General features: G+C 33.0%; 1 protein-coding gene across 12 annotated transcripts in view; it reads right to left on the bottom strand.

Annotated features, from left to right (window-relative positions):
• The window catches only part of LOC120419748 (potassium voltage-gated channel subfamily H member 6-like), a 232,904-nt gene that overhangs the window by 70,113 nt on the left and 149,380 nt on the right, over positions 1 to 13,411 (bottom strand). The gene's annotated exons all lie outside the window — the stretch shown is intronic.

The raw sequence follows: 13,411 nt of genomic DNA, 5'->3' as shown, positions 1-13,411 counted from the left end.
GCGATCTATTAAAAAAAATCTCAATGAATAATTTTGCATTTAAAAGCATTTAAAATCTGAGAAATATTCTGACTCCCTTGAACTAGAAAGATGTGCTGAGGATTGAATAATATGATAAGCAAAGCTTCTTCAAAGATTGCAAATTTAGCAAGAATGCTTTTTTCATAAAGTATCTTTGTTTGCTGCAAATGTTAGCGTATTTTTTTCTACCAAAGTAATAATTTTATTAGAGGGCTTTAAGTAGAAGCTTTCACCTTATTTATTCTTGCACATTAAAATTTTATGAATTGAAATGTGAAAAAATATCAAATTTCATGGCAATTTTCTGAATAATCGTTTAAAAAGTATCAAAAAATGATTTTCCATTTTTTTCTTGAATTGTAAACTTGTTAAAAAAAGATTTCTGGAGAAAAGCGTGCATCTTGCAATTTTTAAAATTTGCTGAAAAACCTGAGGTTTCCAGTGCGAGGATTATTGAAGCATATTTTGCAACGAGATAGGCATTAATAATATTTTTGAAGTTGTTTCATTTCATATCAAATTTGTACAATTTGGCCGATTCATATTAATGAAATTTTGAATTATAAATTGATAAAGACTAATCATTTCTAAATATTTTTTTTGACAAACGAAAATTTATAAATTCCGTTATACGAATAACATATACTTTTTTCATATTAATTTTATTTTTTCTTTATTCTATCTAAATTCTGACTCATTTTTTAACGTTGCATATGGGTCATTCCATCTCAACTGTGCACGAAAAAGTGCAAATTTGAAAATTACCCTCTCCGATCCTGCTCAAATTTGGCAGGGCTGTTGATACTATCAAAACATGCAAGAATCCCGAATTTCATCCAAATCGGACCACCCCCTCCATTTTTGTACCTCCCCAAAAAATCGACTTTTTGGCGATTTTTGACCAAACCTCCTAGTTTCAAATGACGATAACTCAGGAACCACAAATCTTAGAGGGTCGGTCTTAGACTCAATTTTGAAGGCAATTGGACGTAGAATCCATTTCCGTGATCAAAATGTTGATTAATTTATTTTTTCTACCTGTATTGCGCAATTGAAAACTTGAAACGGCCGTATCTCAAAACACCCCAACTTATTTTTTTAATTTGACCTCACCATCGTGTTCCCCGGCCAATTTTACATAAGAATCACTTATCGACAGAAATGAATATGTTTCGTTCCAGAGATATCGAATTTTAAAGTTTTGTGTTTTCGAGATTACCTACATCAGCTTCATTCGCCGCATCTGCTAGAAGCACACAGGCGGGCCGATCAATTACTGCTACCTGGTGTTCTGGGAGATGAATAATTTAATTTAAATTTCAAAAAATTTACGCAAATATTTATTCAAATGGCTGATACCTACCTAGATCAATGTATTTTTGTGAAAGGAATATTTATTGGGTTATTTTGAATGCACCGTTTTTTTACGTGTTGCTAACCGTTTCAGAGTACCTCCGAGGCCATGACTAGGGCCTTTATCGCGGGCGGTAGCAAAATAGTGCCATTCAGCAAAAACCCCAAAACCTGCTTTATTATTATTATTATCATTATTATAGTTTACTATTGACACTTTACCATAATTTGGCAAATCTGATTTATGGTTTAACAGATTGATCATATTAAATCAATTTTTATATTGTTAGCCAGCTCCATTTGATTGAAAGATGATTTTGGTCAAGGTACCTACATTTAATTTAAAAAAAATCTTCATACGTGAGGACAGCAGCCGTGATAGAACAAAAAAACACTGTTGTTCGGACGGTGTCGAAATCATCGCAACTAAATTTGGGGAATTAGCCGCTTTGAAGCAGATCAAACTTTGTGATTTGCTTACATTTTTCAATTTTATACTTTCCAGAAATCCTTTTCCTACCTACTCCTTGTGATCGTCCTTCACTAGAGTACAATGCATCAACAAATTTTATTCATTTTAATTCATATTTTTTACTCAATAATGTATCGTACACTTATTGTTCAGTGTTACTAACAAGATTAATTGCATTTTCCTGCTCACTTCGTCGGAATCCAATTCTGCCCTTTACTGTGTGTCGTTATTGCTCTGTCCTGTGGGTTAGCACAGAAATTCATTTCATTAATTTTTTTGAGCAGATATTTCGCGATTATTCGCGATTAAACTTCAGTTTCCTACAGTGTTTTACAGTTAATTTTTGCCCAATTTGGTAAAGATTATTTATGATGAAATATTATTTCAATAAATTACCAGGTAGCAGTTATTGATCGGCCCGCCTGTGTGCTTCTAGCAGATGCAGCGAATGAAGCTGATGTAGGTAATCTCGAAAACACAAAACTTTAAAATTCGATATCTCTGGAACGAAACATATTCATTTCTGTCGATAAGTGATTCTTATGTAAAATTGGCCGGGGAACACGATGGTGAGGTCAAATTAAAAAAATAAGTTGGGGTGTTTTGAGATACGGCCGTTTCAAGTTTTCAATTGCGCAATACAGGTAGAAAAAATAAATTAATCAACATTTTGATCACGGAAATGGATTCTACGTCCAATTGCCTTCAAAATTGAGTCTAAGACCGTCCCTCTAAGATTTGTGGTTCCTGAGTTATCGTCATTTGAAACTAGGAGGTTTGGTCAAAAATCGCCAAAAAGTCGATTTTTTGGGGAGGTACAAAAATGGAGGGGGTGGTCCGATTTGGATGAAATTCGGGATTCTTGCATGTTTTGATAGTATCAACAGCCCTGCCAAATTTGAGCAGGATCGGAGAGGGTAATTTTCAAATGCTGTTCCGCTTCAGATGGAATGACCCATATATCAATTTGGAATATATCTGAAATAAAATATTTACTTTAAATAATACTTATCAACTTTTAGTTTAGCCATTTTGTTTTTTTAATGCTAGGAACAGTAATACATTTTGACAAGAAAGATAGCCGAATTACAATTATAAAATTGCATTTTGAATGAAAATTAAAAAAAAAAAATTATGAGCAATTCTCTACGGAATCGGTCAATTTTCTTCAATTTTGATTTTTGTATTTTTTGATCCGACTGAAACTTTTTTGGTGCCTTCGGTATGCCCAAAGAAGCCATTTTGCATCATTAGTTTGTCCATATAATTTTCCATACAAATTTTGCAGCTGTCCATACAAAAATGATGTATGAAAATAAAAAAAACGGTATCTTTTGAAGGAATTTTTTGATCGATTTGGTGTCTTCGGCAAAGTTGTAGGTATGGATACGGACTACACTGGAAAAATTGATACACGGTGAAAAAAATTGGTGATTTTTTTATTTAACTTTTTATTACTAAAACTTGGTTTGCAAAAAAACACTATTTTTAATTTTTTTTATTTTTTGATATGTTTTAGAGGACATAAAATGCCAACTTTTCAAAAAATACCAGGTTGTGCAAAAAATCATTGATAGAGTTATGAATTTTTTAATCTATTCTGATTTTTCAAAAAATCGAAATTTTGGTCGCAAAAAATTTTCAACAACATTTTTCGATGTAAAATCAAATTTGCAATCAAAAAGTACTTTAGTGAAATTTTGATAAAGTGCGCCGTTTTCAAGTTAAAGCCATATTTAGGTGACTTTTTTGAAAATAGTTGAAGATTTCAATTTTTTTTAAAATGGTGCACATGTTTGCCCACTTTTGAAAAAAATATTTTTGAAAAGCTAAGAAAATTCTCTATATTTTGCTTCTTCGGACTTTGTTAATACGACCTTTAGTTGCTGAGATATTGCAATGCAAAGGTTTAAAAACAGGTAAATTGATGTTTTCTAAGTCACCCAAACAGCCCACCATTTTTCAATGTCTATATGTCAGCAACTAATGCTCCGATTTTCAATGTTAAAATATGAAACATTTATGAAATTTTCCGATCTTTTCGAAAACAATATTTTCAAAATTTTCAAATCAATACTAACATTTCAAAAGGGCCAAACGTTCAATATTACGCCCATTCAAAAATATTTTTTTCAAAAGTGGGCAAACATGTGCACTATTTTTAAAAAATTTCAAACTTCAACTATTTTCAAAAAAGTCACCTAAATTTGGCTTTAACTTGAAAACGGTGCACTTTATCAAAATTTCACAAAAGTACTTTTTGATTGCAAATTTGATCTTACATCGAAAAATGATGTTGAAATTTTTTGCGACCAAAATTTCGATTTTTTGAAAAAATCACTTTCGATTAAAAAATTCATAACTCGGTCAATGATTTTTTGCACAACCTGGAAATTTCTGAAAAGTTGGCATTTTATGTCCTCTAAAACATATCAAAAAATAAAAAAAAATTAAAAATAGTGTTTTTTTTTGCAAATCAAGTTTTAGTGATAAAAAGTTAAATAAAAAAATTACCAATTTTTTTTAACGTGCATCATTTTTTTCCAGTGTAGTCCGTATCCATACCTACAACTTTGCCGAAGACACCAAATCGATCAAAAAATTCCTTCAAAAGATACAGATTTTTGAATTTTCATACATCATTTTTGTATGGACAGCTGCAAAATTTGTATGGAAAATTATATGGACAAACTAATGATGCAAAATGGCTTCTTTGGGCATACCGAAGGCTCCAAAAAAGTTTCAGTCGGATAAAAAAATACAAAAAAAATCGAATGACCAAAATCCTAAAGAACTGCTCTTATATTTTTCAAATTTGTCAGCATTTTCTTTAATAAAAAAAGCTTACAAATTTGAAATATATGACTTAATGTACATACAATAAAATACTTTTTTTTATCAAATAAGGCAGATTCAAATATTTCAAAGCCTTAGTCGATTTACCCTCAGTTAAAATCAGCAGGCATTGTTTTTGCACGCAAAAATATATTTTTTTCAAAAACGTAAAAAATATGCAAATTCTTTTTCATCAACACTTAGATAATTTGAAATTTATTGTTTTCAAAACAAGTGAACTTGTATGAAATTGATTTAAAAACTTTTTTTTCATTTAAATGTTAAAATTGTGACATGTAATTTCAAAACTTACATTTTTTTGCCTCGTTATGGATTATCTTCAGAGTCAAGTGAAATTTACTTATTTTTCAATGAATTTCCATATTTTTTTTCAAAATTTCTTCAATTTCAGAACCAACGTTGATTTCAGAAACTGGTTTAATCTTCAATGAAATGAAACGAATGTTTTTATATTTTTTTCATATGATAGATTGTTTTTAATCTTGCCTTTCATATAGAGAGAGTTAACAGTTTTATTTTTTACTTTAATGACTATAATTCAACAGCAATAGAATCTCATTCCTCAAAATGCCTGTTAAACAAAGTGTATCACACGATTTAAATTGTGTAAACAGCCTCCTTTTTTCGATGGTTTTAATCAGTAAAAATATTGTTTCAATAATATTGAAAGTGCAAAAAATAATTAAATCAAATTGATTCGGTTCCGTTTTTGATTTCAAATATTTTTGAATAAATAACAAGGCTAACTAGTTTTAGCAATAGTTGAAAAAAAAGGGTTTCCAGTTCACTTTAGTCGAATTTTTATAATGAAAGAAAAGAAAAAAATAACAAAAATTAAATAAAGAGATTTCACTTCAAACAACAACTTCCAACCTGTAGTAGACACCATGCCCCTTTCCCCGACCTCAAACAAGAGCCAGATCACACAAACACTTCACAAGCTCCACACCCTTTTTTTCCTTTCTCGCACATCCTGAGGGGAAATTTTCAAAGTTTTTTTTTGTTTGTTACACTTTTCCCACAAACAGCACACACGCGCACACGAAATGCAACCAACCATGAGTACCACGAACGGTCCACGTCCTGTCGGGGCACCAAATCAACTCACTACACCCATTTACTCTACTCCGAAAGGTAATTTCCTCACACCGACCGTGGCACTACTGACCTCTCCATCGCAGCCGTCGCCACCACGGTCACAAACTGTTGATTGCATTTCCTCCGTTTGCGAGGGGTGGTTCACAAACGACGTCACACATACGCACGTACACATTACACTCTCATACAAGGGTTTTCGAAAAAAACATGATTTTAGCAATCTTTTTGTTGAATTAGCAAAATTATTTGCTGGGTCTGAAGTTTCAGCAAATTTTCTTGTTATTTCAGCTAAAAAAGTGGCAAAATCTAGATTTTCTAAGCACAAACGAGGAAGACACAACCGCAAACACACCTGTAGATTCTGCGGCACGGACTTGTTCCGGTGCTCGCTGTTGAGCTTGGACTGGCGGACGAAGCTCCGGCAGGACTTGGTCTTGAACGCCGAGTCCAGACTGGTGGCGGTCGAGGAGCTCGGTTTGGCCCCGACCTCGTTCGTCGTCACGATCAGCGGAATGTTGGTCTGGTCCTGACTGTGGGCCCGGCTCATTTTCATTATGGACGATGATATCGATCGTTTGACTTTGCGCTCTTCCGTGTAAATTTTATTCATAAATGCGAATTTTACACCGTACTGGTACGCAGCAGGTTGCTTTCGGGATTATAATGCTGTTATTGTTTGGTTTTTTCAATGTGGTTCTGTTTTGTTCTAGGTGGTTGGTGTCTGTGAGTACTTATAGACGACGAAAACGACGACAATTACGATGAATAGCGAGACGGATAGATAGCTAGCGGACTGATTTTGGTTTTTTTACGAGTTGTTTATTTTTGTGCTGCAACTCCGAAGGTCTAATTTGTATTTGTTTCTAATGCAGTCGTGGACAATTTTGGGGACTGGTTGTACAAATTTCCAATTACGATGGTATATAGAGAGAGATAGCAAAAAACGAAGCACCACTGGCGGGGTCACAACAACAATGCAATTTGGTGGCAAATTCTAAACTGGAAAAACAGAGACAGAGAGAAAAAAACAACTAGGTCAAATACAACCGCAGAGCGATGGGACACCGGAACCCAACAACACAGCACTAGGAACAACACGCACACACAAACAGAGCAAGCAGAATGAAGTGTCACCACCGCTTTTCCCTTTTCCACTATTTTCGATTTTCCCCGGTTTTCCCAAAGCGATTTGCGCTAGAATGTCACTGAACCGGAAACTATGCATTGAATGGTGGCCGCGGGCACCGCCAAGCAGCGGAATTTGTAAAACTTTGTCAAATTTTAGTATGTTGTGTGGTTTTGTGGCCGGAAACTACAACTTGGTGCTGGAAAATGCTTTGGGCGAATGTGGTACAATTCGTGAGTTGCAACATTGTAAGTTCTGTTGATAAAACTGTAGATTCCCTCTAAAATATTGAAAGCCTTTCAGAAAAATGTGGCCTTCAAATTTGGAATTTTTAATCTTTTCGTTCTACCTGGCCCAGACAAAATTAAAACTTTTGTTGTTGTTTTACGGTTTTATATTTCTTGTGCATATAATGCATTTTTTTCTTCGAATAATTTACTAAGATTTTTTGTCGAGAAAAAGTGACTTTTGTCAAATAAAAAAATGACCAATTCCGAAGTTTAGCCGATTGTCTGATGCCATGATTATCCGAAGTTTAGATTATCTGAAGTTTATATTATCCGATGTTTCACTTATCCGAAGTTTGATTCTCTTGGTTCAGCCTCTGTTATTCGAACTCTCGATTTCAAAGTTTCATTTAACCAAAGATCAATTCCATACAAAAATGATATATGAAAATTCAAAAATCTGTATCATTTGAAGGAATTTGTTAATCGATTTGGTGTCGCTTAGTTGTAGGTATGGTTAAGGACAACACTGAAAAAAAATAAAAAAAACGGTAAACAAAATTTTGGTGATTTTTTTTATTTTCAGTTTTAAGTTGTCACCAAAACTTGATTTTTTAGGAGATATCAAATGCAAACTTTTCAGAAATTTTCAGAACGCGTAAAAAATCTTTGCCCGAGTTATGATGTTTTGAAAAAAATCGAAATATTGGTCGCAAATATTTTTCAACTTAAGTTTTCGTTGTGAAATTGAATTTGCAAGCAAAAACTTTTCTTAAAATAGTATAAAAATAGTATTTTTTTGCAAATCCAAAAGCTGAAATTAAAAATTACAATTTTTTTTACCTTGCATATTTTTTTTCAGTGTAGTCCAGGCCTGCCCAACCTTTTCGGCTCAATTTTCACATTTTTGATCGTCAAAATTACAATTGTTCATTCTTTCATGGTTTCTTTGATGGAATCGGTTCTCAGATGTCCAGTGAACATAACTTTACCAAAAGTTTGGAAAAATATTTATACAAGTCGTTTTTATGTTAGTTTTAAGTGAAAAATCGGTCCGGCCCACGGGCCGGATCGATTTTTGACGTAAAATGTAGATAAAAACGACTTATTTAAATATACCGAACCGATTTCATCAAAAAAACCATGAAAAAATGAACAATTGTAATTTTGACGATCAAAAATGTGAAAATTGAGCCGAAAAGGTTGGGCAGGCCTGGTGTAGTTCTTATCCATACCTAAAACTTTGCCGAAGACACCAAATCGATCAAAAATTTTTTTCAAAAGATACAGATTATTAAATTTTCCAAATTTGTATGGAAAATTATTTGGACAAACTAATGATGCGAAATGGCTTCTTTGGGCATACCAAAGCCACAAAAAAAGTTTCAGCCGGATTAAAAAATACAAAAATTATTTGTTTTGATTAAGTCCGTTTTACCCGAAGTCAAGATTCGGTTATTCGAATTATACAAAACTTTTATGGGTCATTGAGCTGGAAAATGAAACATGCTTTAAAATATTTATTTATTTATTTTATATTTATTTTGTAACTTTTGTCTTCAGTAAATTTACTCGATTTTTTAAAGAACAGCGAATAATTTGGCAATGAAAAATTTATTGAGAATATTTATTTAGCATTGTATCAGGCATTCAACTCCTCAATTATCGTGTTTTTATTAATTCAAAAAGGGCATGTTAATATACGGGTAATTCTCTACCAACTCACACGAAATCGGGAAAAGTTGCCCCGACCCCTCTTCGATTTGCGTGAAACTTTGTCCTAAGGGGTAACTTTTGTCCCTGATCACGAATCCGAGGTCCGTTTTTTGATATCTCGTGACGGAGGGGCGGTACGACCCCTTCCATTTTTGAACATGCGAAAAAAGAGGTGTTTTTCAATAATTTGCAGCCTAAAACGGTGATGAGATAGAAATTTGGTGTCAAAGGGACTTTTATGTAAAATTAGACGCCCGATTTGATGGCGTACTCAGAATTCCGAAAAAACGTATTTTTCATCGAAAAAAACACTAAAAAAGTTTTAAAAATCCTCCCATTTTCCGTTACTCGACTGTAAAAAATTTTGGAACATGTCATTTTATGGGAAATTTAATGTACTTTTCGAATCTACATTGTCCCAGAAGGGTCATTTTTTCATTTAGAACAAAATTTTTCATTTTAAAATTTCGTGTTTTTTCTAACTTTGCAGGGTTATTTTTTAGAGTGTTTTAATGTTCTACAAAGTTGTAGAGCAGACAATTACAAAAATTTTGATATATAGACATAAGGGGTTTGCTTATAAAAATCACGAGTTATCGCGATTTTACGAAAAAAAGTTTTGAAAAAGTTGGTCGTCATCGATCATGGCCGTTCATGGTCACCCGCGACAGACACGGACGACGAAACAAAGAGAAACGCAAAAAGTAACTTTTTCAAAACTTTTTTTCGTAAAATCGCGATAACTTGTGATGTTTATAAGCAAACCCCTTATGTCTATATATCAAAATTTTTGTAATTGTCTGCTCTACAACTTTGTAGAACATTAAAACACTCTAAAAAATAACCCTGCAAAGTTAGAAAAAACACGAAATTTTAAAATGAAAAATTTTGTTCTAAATGAAAAAATGACCCTTCTGGGACAATGTAGATTCGAAAAGTACATTAAATTTCCCATAAAATGACATGTTCCAAAATTTTTTACAGTCGAGTAACGGAAAATGGGAGGATTTTTAAAACTTTTTTAGTGTTTTTTTCGATGAAAAATACGTTTTTTCGGAATTCTGAGTACGCCATCAAATCGGGCGTCTAATTTTACATAAAAGTCCCTTTGACACCAAATTTCTATCTCATCACCGTTTCAGGCTGCAAATTATTGAAAAACACCTCTTTTTTCGCATGTTCAAAAATGGAAGGGGTCGTACCGCCCCTCCGTCACGAGATATCAAAAAACGGACCTCGGATTCGTGATCAGGGACAAAAGTTACCCCTTAGGACAAAGTTTCACGCAAATCGAAGAGGGGTCGGGGCAACTTTTCCCGATTTCGTGTGAGTTGGTAGAGAATTACCCATATGAAAATTCAAAAATCTGTATCATTTGAAGGAATTTGGTGATCGATTTGGTGTCGCATAGTTCCTACAACGATCCAAATGGATAAGGACAACACTGAAAAAAATAAAAAAATGGTAAACACAATTTTGGTGATTTTTAATTTTTAGTTTTTAGTAGTCACCAAAACTTGATTTCAAAAAAAAAAAACACTATTTTCATTTTTTTCTGATCTGTTTTAGGAGACATCAAACTTTTCAGATATTTTCAGAACGGTTAAAAAATCTTTGCCCGAGTTATGATTTTTTGAATCAATACTGATGTTTTGAAAAAATCGAAATATTGATCGCAAATATTTTTCAACTTAATTTTTCGTTGTAAAATTGAATTTGCAATCCAAAACTTTTCTAAAAATAGTATAAAAAGATAAGAAGACACCAAAACGATCAAAGAATTCTTTCAAAAGAAACAGATTATTAAATTTTCATAAATCATTTTTGTATGGACAGCTGCCAAATTTGCATGGAAAATTATTTGGACAAACTAATGATGCGAAATGGCTTCTTTGGGCATACCAAAGCCACAAAAAAAGTTTCAGCCGGATTAAAAAATACAAAAAATTATTTGTTTTTATTAAGTCCGTTTTATCCGAAGTCAAGATTCGGTTTTTCGAATTATTCAAAACGATTATGGGTCATTGAGCTGAAAAATGAAACATGCTTTAAAATATTTATTTATTATTTTGTATTTATTTTGTAACTTTTGTCTTCAGTAAATCTACTCGATTCTTTAAGGAACAGCCAATAATTTGGCAATGAAAAATTTATTGAGAATATTTATTTAGCATTGTATCAGGCATTCAACTCCTCAATTATCGTGTTTTTATTAATTCAAAAAGGGCATGTTAACATTCCAACGCCCAAGGCTCCAAAAAAGTTGGAACGGTAACTTCAACTCAATGGTTCTCGGGCATAACTCAACCAATCAAGATGATTCTTCTTTCCAGTGATTTGTTAGGATGTCTAGATGATTCTAGACCTTTGCAGAACTTAATTTGATCAAATCTGTAACGTTTGCGATCAAAAACATCGTTCCAACTTTTATTCAAGTGCAAAAAAATCGCAAAATATTCCGCGGAGGCAGTCGTTTAAAAAAGTTAGAACGATGTTTTCGGTCGCAGAAATTATGGATTTGCTCAAATCAAGTTCTGCCAAATTTTAGGATCATCTAGACATTCTTACAAATCACTGGAATCAAGAGTCGTCCCGATTGGTTGAGTAATGCCCGAGAACGAGCGTGTTGAAGTACGTTCCAACTTTTTTGGGAGGCTTGGGCGTCCGTGTAAGTTGGACATGCGTTGGGCGTTCCAGTGTTAATATACCCAAATCAGTATCTTGAAAAAAGTTTTTCGGATAGATTTGGTATCTTCGGCAAAGGTGTTGGTAATGACTAGGAATTTTCTGTAAAATATAGATACACGCAATTCCCATTTTCTTCAATTAATTTTTTAGAGCACTAAAAATTTAGTTCACAAAAGTTTTATTTATAAAAAAGGAAAAAATGTTCTTGAGAAATTTATATAAAGATGTTAAATTCCTTCACATTAAACAAACTTAGTGGAGATAAAGCACAAAAAATCCAAGAAGCATAAAATCCCCATTTTTAAATTAAATCGAACTGAAATTATTATTTTTTGTATTTTTTGTGGTACATGAACCTCATAAAAAACTTAAGGTTTGGTTTAAAATTAGAGTGGTTCACGATTATGGTGGTTCTGAAAATCTAACTTTTCATGATTTTTTTTGTCTGTCTGGCTTGCCAATTCAAGCAACTTTGTCAAAGACGTAAAAACCCAAAATACGACCAAAAATCGATTTATTGATGCTTTGGCTCATTTCTGAAGACAATTTCAGATTTAGCGGGGAAAAATTACATGGAAAAACATATAGTTGAACAATTTTCGAATTTCATGAGAGTGGTCCCATACACTTTTCCCTTGAAAATAAGACATATTCAGGTGAAGATGTCTCACGTTCATGGAAAATACCCCAGAGATTCTTTCAGCTTTTGTAGTGCTAAATGTCCCCTTTCAAGTACAACCTGCTTTTCAAGATAGTTAAATTATACAGAAGTTCCATATGAAAGTTAAAGAAAAAAAATGCATTGGTTTGGCTTAAAATTGGACTGGTGGTTCCCTGACGGACCACCCTAAATCGGCGTTGGTCACCCTATTGGCCAAACAAAAAAAATACGGGTCTTATTTCGGCCAAGAAACCTTCAGTCCAGATTTGAGCCAAATCGAAGCACTTTTTTTAACTATCATTAGGAACAGCTTCCCGAACATCACTTTTCTCTTCAATTTAACGCGGGCCTAATAGTTTTTTTAGAGAGACAAAACATTCCGAAAATAATTTTGAAAAGTTATATTTTCAAAATCACCCTAACCGTGAACCAACCTTATTTTCAACCAAACCAAAATTTGCCTCTTCTCATTTGCAGCAATTTTTTTAAAGACACCAAAGTTTCAAACTTCATAATTTTTCGGAAAGTGAAATTATTTTTATTTAAATATTAATTTATAAATAATTATTAGTATTATTTATTTATTCATTATTTATCGAGAAACACCACCAGCATGCACAGGGTGCGCCAACATGGGGCAACTGTCCAACCATCCTCAGAAATTTGTTCTAAATTTGGTCAGGGGGTATCCATGAATGACGTAATTTCAAAACGTCCATATTATTGCCCCACCTTCCTCAAAGAGCTTGACACGCTAGTGGGAAAAAACCCAAAAATTACTTCAAAAATGTATGTTTTTGTAATTCTCATTTTTAATCTTACTGGATTTATTAGATAAATTTTGTATTGCATGCTGGTAGTGTTTTTGAGTGTTTTATATTGATTAAACTATAATAACTAAATATGATTAAGTGATGGCTCCTTAACAGCTGTGGTATTTTTGTGCATACAAAAAAAAAATTCAATGTTTTGCCTGGCACATGGCAACTAATTAAAATATTTAAAAAGTCAAATACAGTGGACTCTCTCGTTGTCGATATTGAAGGGACCGTCGAGAGTGGGAGTTATCAAATTATAAAACGAAAAATCAAAGCAATCTGTTCGAAGGGACTGGAAAATTTATTGACCGCTGGAGCAATATGATATCAAGAAGATCGACAGCCAGAGAGTCCACTGTAACCCGAGTAGACGGA

This window comes from Culex pipiens, chromosome 3 (genome assembly GCF_016801865.2).
Source record: "Culex pipiens pallens isolate TS chromosome 3, TS_CPP_V2, whole genome shotgun sequence".
NCBI lineage: Eukaryota > Metazoa > Arthropoda > Insecta > Diptera > Culicidae > Culex > Culex pipiens.
The sequence above is the reverse complement of the archived record's forward strand: the minus strand, read 5'-3'. Positions and strand labels throughout refer to the sequence as shown.